Below are 13,443 nucleotides of genomic sequence, written 5' to 3'. Positions count from 1 at the left end.
TAAATCCCATTTATTACTGAGTGCCCTGGATAAATGACAGATATCCAGATCCAACTGTGCATGCTTATATCATCTGGGGCTATATGCACAGAGCCCTCTTCAAATGATACTAATGCAGCTCCAATAAGCGGCTCAGTAGAAAGGATAATTCAGGCCGTACTTCCTGGTTGGCTAATGGGCTTGATTAGTGCTTGCGTGCAGGGCCAATGGGAGCAAACAGTGGCTCTGGTGAAAGAAGAGCCAGTGAAGCAATGACCCATGGTACATGAGTCAGTTGTTATGGCAGCAGAAGCATGCTCCTGCTGGACTCTGGAGGCTGGTATGGAGCATGTACAAGAGGAGAGACTGTATGCAAGGACTGGAATTCCTACAAGGAGTAGCTACCGTATTTTTCACACCATAAGGCACATTTGACCATAAGGCGCATCTACTTTTTTTTGGGAGGGGGGGATTCAAGAAAAAATATATATGCGGCTCTTGGGGGCTTTTGCAGGAGGTGGGGGAAGTGAGAGAGCCTCGCTCTGTCCCTTCCCCCACCTCCCGCAAAAGCCAGGGATAGCTGCATGAAGCCTCCCCAGGGCAGCGTCATGAAGGCTCCCCGCTGCCCTGCGGAGGCTTCGCGGGCTACCCCAGAGCTGCTCGACCCAAAGAGCAGGTCGGGGAGCAGCAGAAAGGCTGTGTGCAGCCTTCCTGCTGCTCCCCGAGCTTGTGGGGCTGGCGGTGGGGAAAGCCGAGCTTCCCTCACCACCAGCCCTGGGGAGCCTTTCCACTGCTCTCCGCGCTTCTGGGGCTGGCGAGGGAAGCCTGGTCCCCCCCCCCCCAGCCCCAGAGACCACACATTCGCTCCATAAGACACACAGACATTTCCCCTTAGATTTTAAGAGGAAAAAAGCGCGTCTTATGGAGCGAAAAATACTGTAAACAAACTCAGGTTTAGAAGAGAAGGACGAAGATGGGAGTAGGCACACCCAAACATCCTTTCTGTTTGCAGCAGTGCTGGGGAGGGAAACCCACAACTGCTCAACAGCTCTTGCTGCTTTTAAAAAGGGATCCATCCATGTAGCCCCATCAAATGGATTATGCAGAGGAACTCCATGTCTGCCATTCACACGGTTCCTTATCTAGATGGGGATTTGCACATGGATTTGCCTGTTTAGGCGAGCATACAGCCTCCAAGTTGGTGTGAAGACGTCTTTCTAATCCTCTTGGTTCATTGCGATGATTTCAATATTGACCAAGTAAAATCAAAACTGTTTAGAATAAACAAAGCTACAGAGGTGCTGGAATTCAGTTCTGGCTGAAAACCCCCCCTGCTTTCTACACATAAACCATGTTGTATGGTACCTGCATACAATTTTCCATTAATTGGACAAACATGTAGCTTACAGTAGTATTGTGTGATGTTGTCCATTCTGATTTTCTGCAGCCCTATTGCCTGCAAGCCCTTTTCCAACCAGAGGGCTGCATTGAAAGTTGGTCAACCACTCACCTGTATGCACAGCCCACACCATACACAGTCTCAGACAGCAGGTTTTGAACCCAAGGCTCTTTGCATACAAAGGCCTATGCTATACCCACTGAGCTACAGTTCCACCACACGACTGTGACATGTAAAGATATGTTAACCTATCTAGGATGTCATGACACATCATGTTTAACAAATCATAAATATAATAAAAGCTTCCAAATTTAAGTGCTGGATAATATTATATACCTCAGTTATCTGAGACTCCTCTTCCAATCAATGAGAGAAAATGTTACTGTATTTACTCGAATGTAATGCGCACCTTTTTTGGCCAAATAATGTCATGAAAATTAGAGCGCACATTAGATTTGATGGCCCCAGCAAATAATTTTTTGGTTTCAAGGTTTTGACAATTGAGGTGCTCATTAGACTTGATGGTGCATTAGATTCATGTAAATATGGTATGTTAGGAAGGTTTTGAGCAATCTTTGATCACATACAGAAGAGCTGCTGTGTAGTGATTACTTCAAGGCGCTGGTGCTTTTATGTGTTCCTGGAGGTTCCCTATTGTAGATGGTTTCCTTGTCTATTTTAGAGGGCAGAACCTATCTGTGCACACAGTGGAATTCAAACATAAATTAGCTCATTTAAAAAACAACAACAACGATCCCTTGCATATGCAAGAAGTACTGAATAAACACGCATCTCTGAAGCAGATTGTCACAGAGTGCAGGATTCAAGTTGAATAAAAAGTTGCTCTGATGAGGAACCTTAGGTAAAGGTAAAGGGACCCCTGACCGTTAAGTCCAGTTGCAGATGACTCTGGGGTTGCGGCGCTCATCTCGCTTTACTGGCCGAGGGAGCCGGCGTTTGTCCGCAGACAGCTCCCGGGTCATGTGGCCAGCATGACTAAGCCACTTCTGGCGAACCAGAGCAGTGCACGGAAACGCCGTTTACCTTCCCGCCGGAGTGGTACCTATTTATCTACTTGCACTTTGACGTGCTTTTGAACTGCTAGGTTGGCAGGAGCAGGGGCTGAGCAATGGGATCTCACCCCGTCGCGGGGATTCGAGCCACCGACCTTCTGATCGGCAAGCCCCAGGCTCTGTGGTTTAGACCACAGTGCCATCCGCATCCCATTGAATTCAGGAACCTTAAGAAGATCACAATAGCCTGCTGGATCATCCCACAGGCCCATCTTGTCCAGCATCCTGTTCTCACAGTGGCCAACCAGATGCCCGTGGGAAACCGGGGAACAGAACATGAGCGCAAGAGCATTCTCCCCATCCTTTTTGCGGTTTCCAGCAACTGGTATTCAGAAGCATTACTGCCTCAAACCTTATAATGGGCCAGGCAGAATCCTATTGGCATTTTTGTGTCATGTGACAAATCCTCTTGGACCTGTGCTTTTTAGGCATGGAGCAAGCGGAGGTGTGTCAAACCCTAAGTTTTCAGAAAGAGAAAATGTTAAAGAGGAGTGGCAAAGATCTCCCCTGGGCGCACCAACATTATGAATGCTTGAAGAACTATCGGAACCAATGCAAATCTATCCCCCCAAAAAAGAAAAGGAAAAAGCTTGGAAATGAGCTGGAGAAAAGCTAATCAATTTCTGTTGTTTTTTCAGCATGCCAGTCTTCAAAATGTAGAGCAGAAACAGTTGTGTTTCTCCCATATTAGCTAACACACACACACACAACACACACACTTATTTTAAGATGACAGCTTATGCAACACTGGAAAAGTACCTTTGCTCTGGAGGACTTTAAGATAAACAATTTACCCGAGGATTGAATTCAGATTATTAATTCTCATAAACAAAGCCTTATATGTCTAAGTGAACTGGGGCATATGGGTGCTGTCCAAGGAAAGTTTTTTTTTTTAAGAAAAAAAAACTAATATCAAGGCAAGTTATTAAACATTCCTTTGGCTCATTCATGTTTCCTCACGTTACAGATGAAAGATTTCCAGACACGTATGGAGGATATTGTTGACTTAGCAAATGCACATTTGTAACAGATAAAAGGAATTTTAACTCTAAAGTGATGGTTGTTTTTTTTAAGGCTAAAAGCAGTTTTCTTAAAAGAAAAAAAATTGCACAAGCATGATGAAAGGAAGATGTCACAAGAATTTATTCAAAAGCTGTTCTTGTCCTTTCACTTAAGGAAACCTTTGTTTTCTCCTTTGTTTAATTAAACCTTTGCATGTGTTTTGACACTATTGATGAATGCTATCATCTTCTTGTCCATCCTTATAAGCTGGATGGTATAAGTTAATGTGTGTGCAAGTGTGTGCACACCCACACCCACACACCCCATTATGGGGTTAATGTCTGTGGAATCATTTGCATCCAGGTGCATGTGTGTGTCAATTATTTTTAATCTTTCTCCACTGTCTTTCCATAAAAAAACATTTTCAGTGTGATTTGCAGCAGAGCAAATAAAACTGCATGTAAAAGCAGCATTTGACCACTAGCAGAAATAATTAATGCAACTATGAAAAACAGTTTAGTGCCAGGATCTGCAAAATACAGCAGGAGTCTCCGAAGCCAAGGTAGAAAGCCACAATGACCTCAGTGCCATCTGCTGGAGAATGTCAATGCACCCTTCAGTGTTTTTTTTATCTCTATTTTTATTTGTGGTACCTCTGATTACGAACTTAATTTGTTCCAGAGGTCCGTTCTTAACCTGAAACCATTCTTAACCTGAGGTACCACTTTAGCTAACAGGGCCTCCTGCTGCCACCGCGCAATTTCTGTTCTCATCCTGAGGTAAAGTTCTTAACTCGAGGTACTACTTCTGGGTTAGCGGAGTCTGTAACCCGAAGTGTTTGTAACCCGAGGTGTTTGTAACTCAAGGTACCACTGTAATAGAAACAGTAGAAAATACAACAGGTAGCACAGGGTCAGCAGTCAGTAATTAAGCACATGCAAACAGAATGTGGCATATCACATCAAGAAAATGAGACTTCAGAAGGACTTAATTGCACATGAAATATCCCCTCCATTGTGAGGCTGGAGGATGTTACCGTAGTTGTATTTGGTCATATATGAAATGTAGTTAAGGACACATAAGTGGGGCTACAGTGGGACATCTACCCAGGCATCCAAACTAGAACCTCAGGTTTTCCTGGGTGGGGGCTTGACTATAAAAGAAGGAAAATAGCCACCAGAACAGGGTTTAAAAGCCTATGATTCTCCATAGGTTGTTGGACCAGCTGGGGAAAGTGGGTTGGTGCTGATCAGAGATGACCGAAGGGTTACACTGTTGTAGGCATCCATCTTTCTCAAGAGACAAGGGAGTGCGCCTCCAGGGGTGAAGTCAAACCACTGTGTTAGCAGCACCAAAATGACACCTCCAGGGTACAAGCCAGCGCAGTGTGTAGGGAGGTCCCGAGCTGCCCAGGTAACAAGACTCCACTCTTGGCCTCACTGATGTGGTCCAAAAGAAAATAGAGAAACACATTTGGCACCAGCTTAGTTGCAGGAGTTACCAGAAAGAGGCATACAAGATGCCATCCAACCATCTTAGGGACTCCACTACAGATTTGTGTAAGGTTTACTCCTTAGCCATTTCTTCTCCTGAAGTTATCCCACAAGGCAGTGGAGGTTTGAGGACCAGAGTTTTTCTTCTCCTAGATGGGCTACCTTCCCAGGTTGATGAGTCTCATCTGCCCCTCATTTTACCTCTACAGCATGGGTAGACAAACTAAGGCCCAGGGGCCGAATATGGCCCAGTTGCCTTCTAAATCTGGCCTGTGGATGATCCAGGAATCAGCGTGTTTTTACATGAGTAGAATGTGTCCTTTTATTTAAAACACATCTCTGGGTTATTTGTGGGGCCTGCCTGGTGTTTTTACATGAATAGAATGTGTCCTTTTATTTAAAATGCATCTCTGGGTTATTTGTGGGGCATAGGAATTTGTTCATTCCCCCCCCCCCCAAAAAAAAAATAGTCCGGCCCCCCACAAGGTCTGAGGGACGGTGGATCAGCCTATGGTTGAAAAAGTTTGCTGACCCCTGCTCTACAGCTTATGCAGTAATCACTTTACAGTGGTACCTCGGGTTACATACGCTTCAGGTTACAGACGCTTCAGGTTACAGACTCCGCTAACCCAGAAATAGTACCTCGGGTTAAGAACTTTGCTTCAGGATAAGAACAGAAATCGTGCTCCAGCAGCGCGGCAGCAGCAGGAGGCCCCATTAGCTAAAGTGGTGCTTCAGGTTAAGAACAGTTTCAGGTTAAGAATGGACCTCCGGAACGAATTAAGTACTTAACCCAAGGTACCACTGTATTGACTTTTGGACCCACCATTGGTCTTGTCCGCTCAGTTGGCTGGAGCCTGTTGTCACATGCAGAGGAAGTCCCTAACTCGCTGAGGGTTTGAGATCTATCATCTACTCACGCTACATTATTAAGAATCAGCTGGCACAGTGCTGTATTACTGAGACTCTTGCTGGCATCTGGAAGCCTGGAATGGGAAAGTGGAGGTTTAACCAGTAACTCTGTTGCAGAAGTGCTTGGAACTAATGCAAGCTGACCCAGGAACGGGAAGGATGTTAACGCCAGCGTAAAAAGGCAGAAGAAATCTTCCAGAAGCCTGCAGTGGAATGGGCTCTGGAGGGTTGCCAAACAAGGCAAGGCAAACAAGGCCTGTTCTCTCCTTCTGCTCGTCCTCTGGAAGTTGTGGTTACATGGACCAGGCAGGAATGACCCCTTAATCAGCACCATAGTTCTCATTACATCACAAAGAGAGACTTGCCTTGGCTCTCAGTCAAAAGCCCAGAGAGTGGCCTATTGCAGAAGGGAGAAGAGACATTGGAGAGTGAGGGGATAGACAAAGGGTGATTCCAGCCTGTCACTATTTTCATAGAATCATAGAATTGTAAAGGTGCAAGGGACTGTGAGGATAATCTAGGCCCACCCCCTGTAATACATGACATACACACACACACACACACACACACCATCCAATTTGAAACCATACCAGACCCAGCTTAGTTTTGCACATCTGCTACTAGTTTTATTGCTGAACCACTAAGAGGTTTTGTAGGAGGGATTCAAGTACAGTGGTACCTCGGGTTAATAATAAATAATAATAAATAATAAATTTTATTTATACCCCGCCCTCCCCAGCCAAAGCCGGGCTCAGGGCGGCTAACAACAATAAAACAATCCAACATTCTAAAAACTTTTCACCATAAAATCAATCAGAAACAAATTGATGGCAACCAGCAAGCAGGACCCTGTGCAGATTGCCAGAGGAGGGGGTCAGGCTGCGCCCTGACCAAAGGCCTGGTGGAACAGCTCTGTCTTACAGGCCCTGCGGAAAGATGTCAAGTCCCGCAGGGCCCTAGTCTCTTGTGACAGAGCGTTCCACCAGATTGGTGCCACAGCCGAGAAAGCTCTGGCTCTGGTTGAGGCCAGCCTAACCTCTCTGAGGCCTGGGACCTTCAGGATGTTTTTATTTGCAGACCGTAGGTTTCTCTGTGGGGCATACCAGGAGAGGCGGTCCCGCAGGTACGAGGGTCCTAAGCCGTATAGGGCTTTAAAGGTTAAAACCAGCACCTTAAACCTGATCCTGTACTCCACCGGGAGCCAGTGCAGCTGATATAGTACTGGATGAATGTGATCTCGCAGTGACGACCCCATAAGGAGTCTCGCTGCGGCATTCTGCACCCGTTGGAGTTTCTGGGTCAGTCTCAAGGGCAGCCCCACGTAGAGCGAGTTACAATAATCCAGTCTGGAGGTGACCGTCGCGTGGATCACAGTGGCTAGGTCAGGGCGAGAGAGATAAGGAGCCAACTGCTTAGCTTGGCGGAGATGAAAAAAAGCCGCCTTTGTTATAGCTGTAATCTGCGCCTCCATAGAGAGGGAGGTATCGAAGATTACACCCAAACTCTTAACGGACGATGCTGGCACTAGTTGCACCCCCGCAAGAGATGGGAGTTGCCCCCTCAATCCCATATCGCCCCGTCCCAGCCAGAGGACCTCTGTCTTCGAAGGATTTAACTTCAACCGGCTCCCACGAAACCATCCAGCCACAGCTTCCAGGCATCTGGTCAGTGTGTCTGGGGCCGAGTCAGGATGGCCATCCATCAACAGATAGAGTTGGGTGTCATCAGCATACTGATGGCAGCCCAGCCCAAAACTCCGGACAAGCTGGGCGAGGGGGCGCATAAAGATGTTAAAAAGCATCGGAGAGAGAATCGCACCCTGAGGCACTCCACACACCAGGGAGTGGCGCGATGACAATTCCCCCCCAAGCGCCACCCTCTGTCCCCGACCAGAGAGAAACGAGCGCAGCCATTGAAGGACTGTGCCCTGGATCCCCACGTCGGCAAGGCGGTGGTCCAGGAGTTCGTGATCGACCATGTCGAAGGCTGCTGACAGGTCTAGAAGAATCAGCAGCCCTGACCCGCCTCGATTCAGCTGCCTGCGGAGATCATCTGTTAGGGCGACCAGAGCCGTCTCGGTCCCATGACCAGCGCAGAAGCCGGACTGGAATGGATCGAGAGCCGATGTTTCATCCAGAAACCTACCAAGCTGTTCAGCAACCGCTCTCTCAATCACCTTACCCAGGAATGGGTAAGTACTTAATTCGTTTCGGAGGTCCGTACTTAACCTGAAACTGTTCTTAACCTGAAGCACCACTTTAGCTAATGGAGCCTCCTGCTGCTGCTGCGCCGCTGGAGCACGATTTCTGTTCCCATCCTGAAGCAAAGTTCTTAACCTGAAGCACTATTTCTGGATTAGCGGAGTATGTAACCTGAAGCGTATGTAACCTGAAGTGTATGTAACCTGAGGTAACACTGTACATAACAGAACTTTAGGTTGGATCAAAAGTGCTTTGTCAACCTAGCACAACAAATCCCCTTTAAAACTTTTTTTTTTTTTGCTGTTAAGAAAGTGATGGGGATTCTTTAAATCTCTGGAGATTTAAAGAGATTTAAAGAATCTCAGAGAGAAGGTTTGTGAAAAGGTATTTATTTGTAAAAATGTAACTGTGAAAAACTAATAAAAAATTATTTGCGAAAGAAAGAAAGAAAGAAAGGAAGGAAGAAAGAAAGAGTGATGGGGAAATACACTGATAAATTTGGGATGAACAAAGGACCAGAACTGGAAGACATGTAAGCACCCTTCAAACAAAGCAGGATGGATGTCTATTGTTTTAAAATCACTCCATAAAAATCCCAGAACATATGCTCCATAAAGTCTGAACACAGTCTAATCACCATATAAGCTTTGTGCAAACAAATATACACACCATACATTTAAAGTACCCCCCCCCCAAGAACAATATTGGGAGTTTACAGAACCTTTGACAAAGTACAAATCCCAAAATTCATTGTATGGGAAAATATGCTTTAAATGCATGGTGTGGACACAGCCTTAGAACAAATGCTAAATAAACATAGCATTTGTAGGATTCAGAGATGGTTTTGTATTGCTTCTATTTGAAGAAAGATTACTAGTATGTAAGATTTTTTAAATCTGGCTCCTGTAATGGCTCAAGGGCCATGTTAATGAAGGTGACGTTTTGACCCAAGCAAATTATAATGTACTTCCAATAACATCACATATTTAAGCGGTAAAATTTGGCCTAGAATAAAACTGTTAAATGCTTTACATTTCATCTGTGTTTGTGTCAAAAACAATTTTAATGCTAAGGGACAGCTGTAGATTACTAATGACTCAAATACAGTTTGGCTGTTTTCATGAAGTGCTCTGTGGGATGTCAGAATATTTAATTCAAGATGTTAAAAACATCCCCAAATGTCACAATAATTATATCACAGCAGGCAATTAAAACAGTAGAAAATGCCAACTGACTAAGAGGGTTCCGTGTTATTTAGAAAACTAATGAGTGACTGACACCTAAAAGCAGAAAATATTAATTATAACCACAAATTCCAATACACACTATAATTAATTTTAATAGAAAAAATATATTAAAATCAAACAGCCTTATTGAATCTAACAAAACATAGCAAATGGCTACATGAGCCTTGAGGTCTAGTAAAATTTAGGCACCAATACACAAACAGACATGGTGGAGTGTGGACTCAAGGAACGAACGAAGCCAGAACAGTACAAGGTAAGGAGAGAGGGGATTGTTCCACCTACAATGCTTGTACAGACAGAACTTTTGTCATAGAATCGTGTTGAATTTCACCCAATATATCTACTGGCATCTCTCTCTATAACCCCAAACTACAGAAACTGTAATCCTGTACATACTGGGAATAATTCTCAAAGCATAAAAATGGGATTTACCTCCATACACATTTAAGGATTGTACAGTAAAACACTCCACCAAAGGTCTCATGGGCTTTGAAGACACTCGAACTCAGGACGCAAGGGAGAAATGTGCTAAGAGGAAGGCACGCTTGGCAAATCCACACCGTGATCAACTCCCACCCGGAAACCAATGTCCCCACTGTGGAAGGACGTGTGGATCCAGAATTGGCCTCCACAGTCACTCATTGTTAAAACTGTGTTTATGGAAGACTCGGCTATAAGTGATCGCCAAAGAGAAGAAGAAGAAGACTGTTCTGGGGGTTATCCTGACCTCCAGAGCCAATTTGGGGGGCTCACAGATAGCAGGGAAAAGGTCTTGCTCTAATGGTGCTACCCATGAAGCCAAAACTGTATGAAATGCAGAACACTGACTAAATCTGTAGATTTTTTTTTTTTTTTTAAATTGTAGTTCATGGTACACTGAAATGTAGAACTAATAAATCTGCTGCTTTGGGAGATAGTTTTAGTTTTCATGTTATTTGAATCAGTCTTCTTTAATGGCTGAATGTTATTAAATGCTATTTTGGTTTTACTGTCTTTTATTTTATAGATTTGGTTGTATTTGGGAAATTGCCACGGGAGTAGTGAAAAGCCAGTCTTCTGTTTCCAGTCATAAAGGTAGGGAGATGAGGAACAAGAGAAGAAGGAAGTACTTGGAGAAACAAAATGACTTAACAATTTGTGATACCTCTGAGAATATCTCGACACACTCATTATGAAGCTCTTCTAAGCCCTAGTGGTATTAGAGTGAAAAATCTACAGCTGAGCTTTCAAGGTTCATAACTCCTTTCAGCAAAGAACTAGAGGATTTTAAATCAGATTCTTCTAGCTGAAGGCATATTTTATTATGTACAATAAAAAACAACAGTATTCACTTCTGGTTGCCTTTACCAAATAATACACATGCAAATCTTTAATAAACACATTTCATCAGCAATATACTTTTCAAATTTAATGCAGAAAAGGGCACCCTTAGTAGTCATTCTCTATCATCAAATGTGTGTTGGTTACATATTTTATTTTTATTTTGGAAAGGGTCCCTTTGTGAGGACGTATTGGTTGGAGCAGGGGTGACACCAAACTCAGTTTTATCATTTGCTACTGCACTGGGAAAAGTCTTTTGGGATTTTTTTTGGCCCCTGCTTTGATTGTACACTGATGGTCCCCACATCAAGGAGATAGGAAAACATGATTCTGCTTTTTTTGGATATGACTTTTACATGTAACCTTCATTACTTTCAACAGGATTCTAGCTATAGGTTCTGTACGTCAATGAATAAAAGTGTAATATTAAGATGATCTTCCAGAATATGAAGTGGTGATTGGCTTATTGCAGAGGTTTTCAACCTTTTTGAGTTCATGGCTCCTTGACCAACTACATTCTTTCTGTGGCTCCCCTGTGGGGAAACACGCTCCGTGCCTAAGAAGCCCAGTTATGTCACCCCTATTGGCAAAACCTATTTGGTGTTTCGCAACTTTCCGACTAGTTGCAGGACCTTAGCCGGACCTAGCAGTCCAAGAAGAAGAAGAAGAGTTTGGATTTGATATCCCGCTTTATCACTACCCTAAGGAGTCTCAAAGCGGCTAACATTCTCCTTTCCCTTCCTCCCCCACAACAAACACTCTGTGAGGTGAGTGGGGCTGAGAGAGTTCAGAGAAATGTGACTGGTCCAAGGTCACCCAGCAGCTGCATGTGGAGGAGCGGGGAAGCGAACCCGGTTCACCAGATCACAAGACTACCGCTCTTAACCACTACACCACACTGACTTCTAATCTCAGAGCGGCAACTGCCATACCTGGTGACACCAAAGATTGACCTTAAGAAACCTGATAGAACTTTTATCAACACTTGAACTGAAATCCAAATGTGAAAACCACATAAAGCTTAGCATGTGTTTTAGCACTAAAAACTTGCAATACGGAGGGGTTTATTAAGACCCTCCTCTAAGTGTCAGGGGAGCAGGGAATGCGGAGTAGTAACCATATTAGACTTTCAATTAACAAAATTCCCATGAGATGTCCAAGATAATGAAGAATAAAACAAAATGCCTAGATACTTGCATGTCGAAACTTGTACAAGTCCATTAAAAGGCCAATTATAGTTTTTGTTACGTCTTGAGCCTATGGGTAATACTTAAGTCCTGTTATAGTTATTTATGGGAGCTCCATTCTTGCAAATGTTAGGACAATTCCTTTAATAAACATTTTAGACCTATTTGTGTCTGAGTAGAATGGCATCGCCTGCAATGAGGAATAGAGGCATCCCTTGCTTCTGCAAAGTTTGGTGTGTAGAATTTGGGGGAGTTAAGACAAGGTGCAAGATCCACAACATAAAAGTTTGAACTAAAGAACAAATAAAATACATGCTGGTGGAATCTAGACACATATAAACAACACTGTGAAAATGCTTTTTAAAAGTTTTGAAAAATATATTGAAATTGCCATATCTCACCACTGCCATCTAGTGTCACATTTGTATAATGCACTTTAGGTAAAGGTAAAGGGACACCTGACCACTAGGTCCAGTGGTGGCCGACTCTGGGGTTGCGGCGCTCATCTTTTGGCTGAGGGAGCCGGCATACAGCTTTCGGGTCATTGTGGCCAGCATGACTGAGCCACTTCTGGCGAACCAGAGCAGCTCACAGAAATGCCGTTTACCTTCCCGCCGGAGCAGTACCTATTTATCTACTTGCACTTTGACGTGCTTTTGAACTGCTAGGTTGGCAGGAGCAGGGACCGAGCAACGGGAGCTCACCCCGTCACGGGGATTTGAATCGCCGACCTTCTGATCGGCAAGTCCTAGGCTCTGTGGTTTAACCCACAGCGCCACCCGAGTCCCATAATGCACTTTACAACACACTTAAAACGTTTTATTTGCACTTGTATAGCTGAGCATGTTGTCTAGCTTCCCTAGATGTTGCACTGCAACAGCTGCCCTCAGTCCTTGCCAGGGGAAAAGGTGGGAGAAGCCAAGTTACAGGGAACCAGGCAGAGGGCCTTCTTGGTAGTGGCACCCACTCTGTGGAACACCCTCCTACCAGATGTCAAAGAGAAAAACAACTACCAGACTTTTAGAAGACTTCTGAAGGCAGCCCTGTTTAGGGAAGCTTTTAATGTTTAATAGAATATTGTATTTTAATATTTTGTTGGAAGCCACCCAGAGTGGCTGGGGAAACCCAGCCAGATGGGTGGGGTATAAATAAATTATTATTATTATTATTATCATCATCATCATCAACAAAAACAATAATAGGGACATGGTAGATGGCTTCGCACACCACATCTGATTTGCACTGAAGCTTCCAAATATACCGTATTTTTCGCTCTATAACACCCCCCCGACCATAACACGCACATAGTTTTTAGAGGAGGAAAACAAGAAAAAAAATATTCTAAACGAAACAGTGGATGTATGATTTCTGTGGTTCATGCTGTGGCCACAGACATGTGATCTGACAGTGAGTTTGGAGTAGCCCAATGCAAAAATCCTGAGGATCCATGTGGATCCATGCTTTGTAACCACGTTTTAAGTGGGGAGGGAAGGAAAAGCACTCAAGGGACCAGGAGCACGCGTGGGGTGTGTGGAGAAGGATGCTGCTAATAATGCAGAAGAGGGGTTTAAGGGGAGAAGGCTCCTCTCCTCTCCCACTTTGCTCCTTTAAAGCAAGCAGGCTCTGCTTT

Source organism: Podarcis tiliguerta (genome assembly GCF_965153285.1).
Source record: "Podarcis tiliguerta genome assembly, chromosome: 9".
Classification (NCBI taxonomy): Eukaryota; Metazoa; Chordata; class Lepidosauria; order Squamata; family Lacertidae; genus Podarcis; species Podarcis tiliguerta.
The sequence above is the reverse complement of the archived record's forward strand: the minus strand, read 5'-3'. Positions refer to the sequence as shown.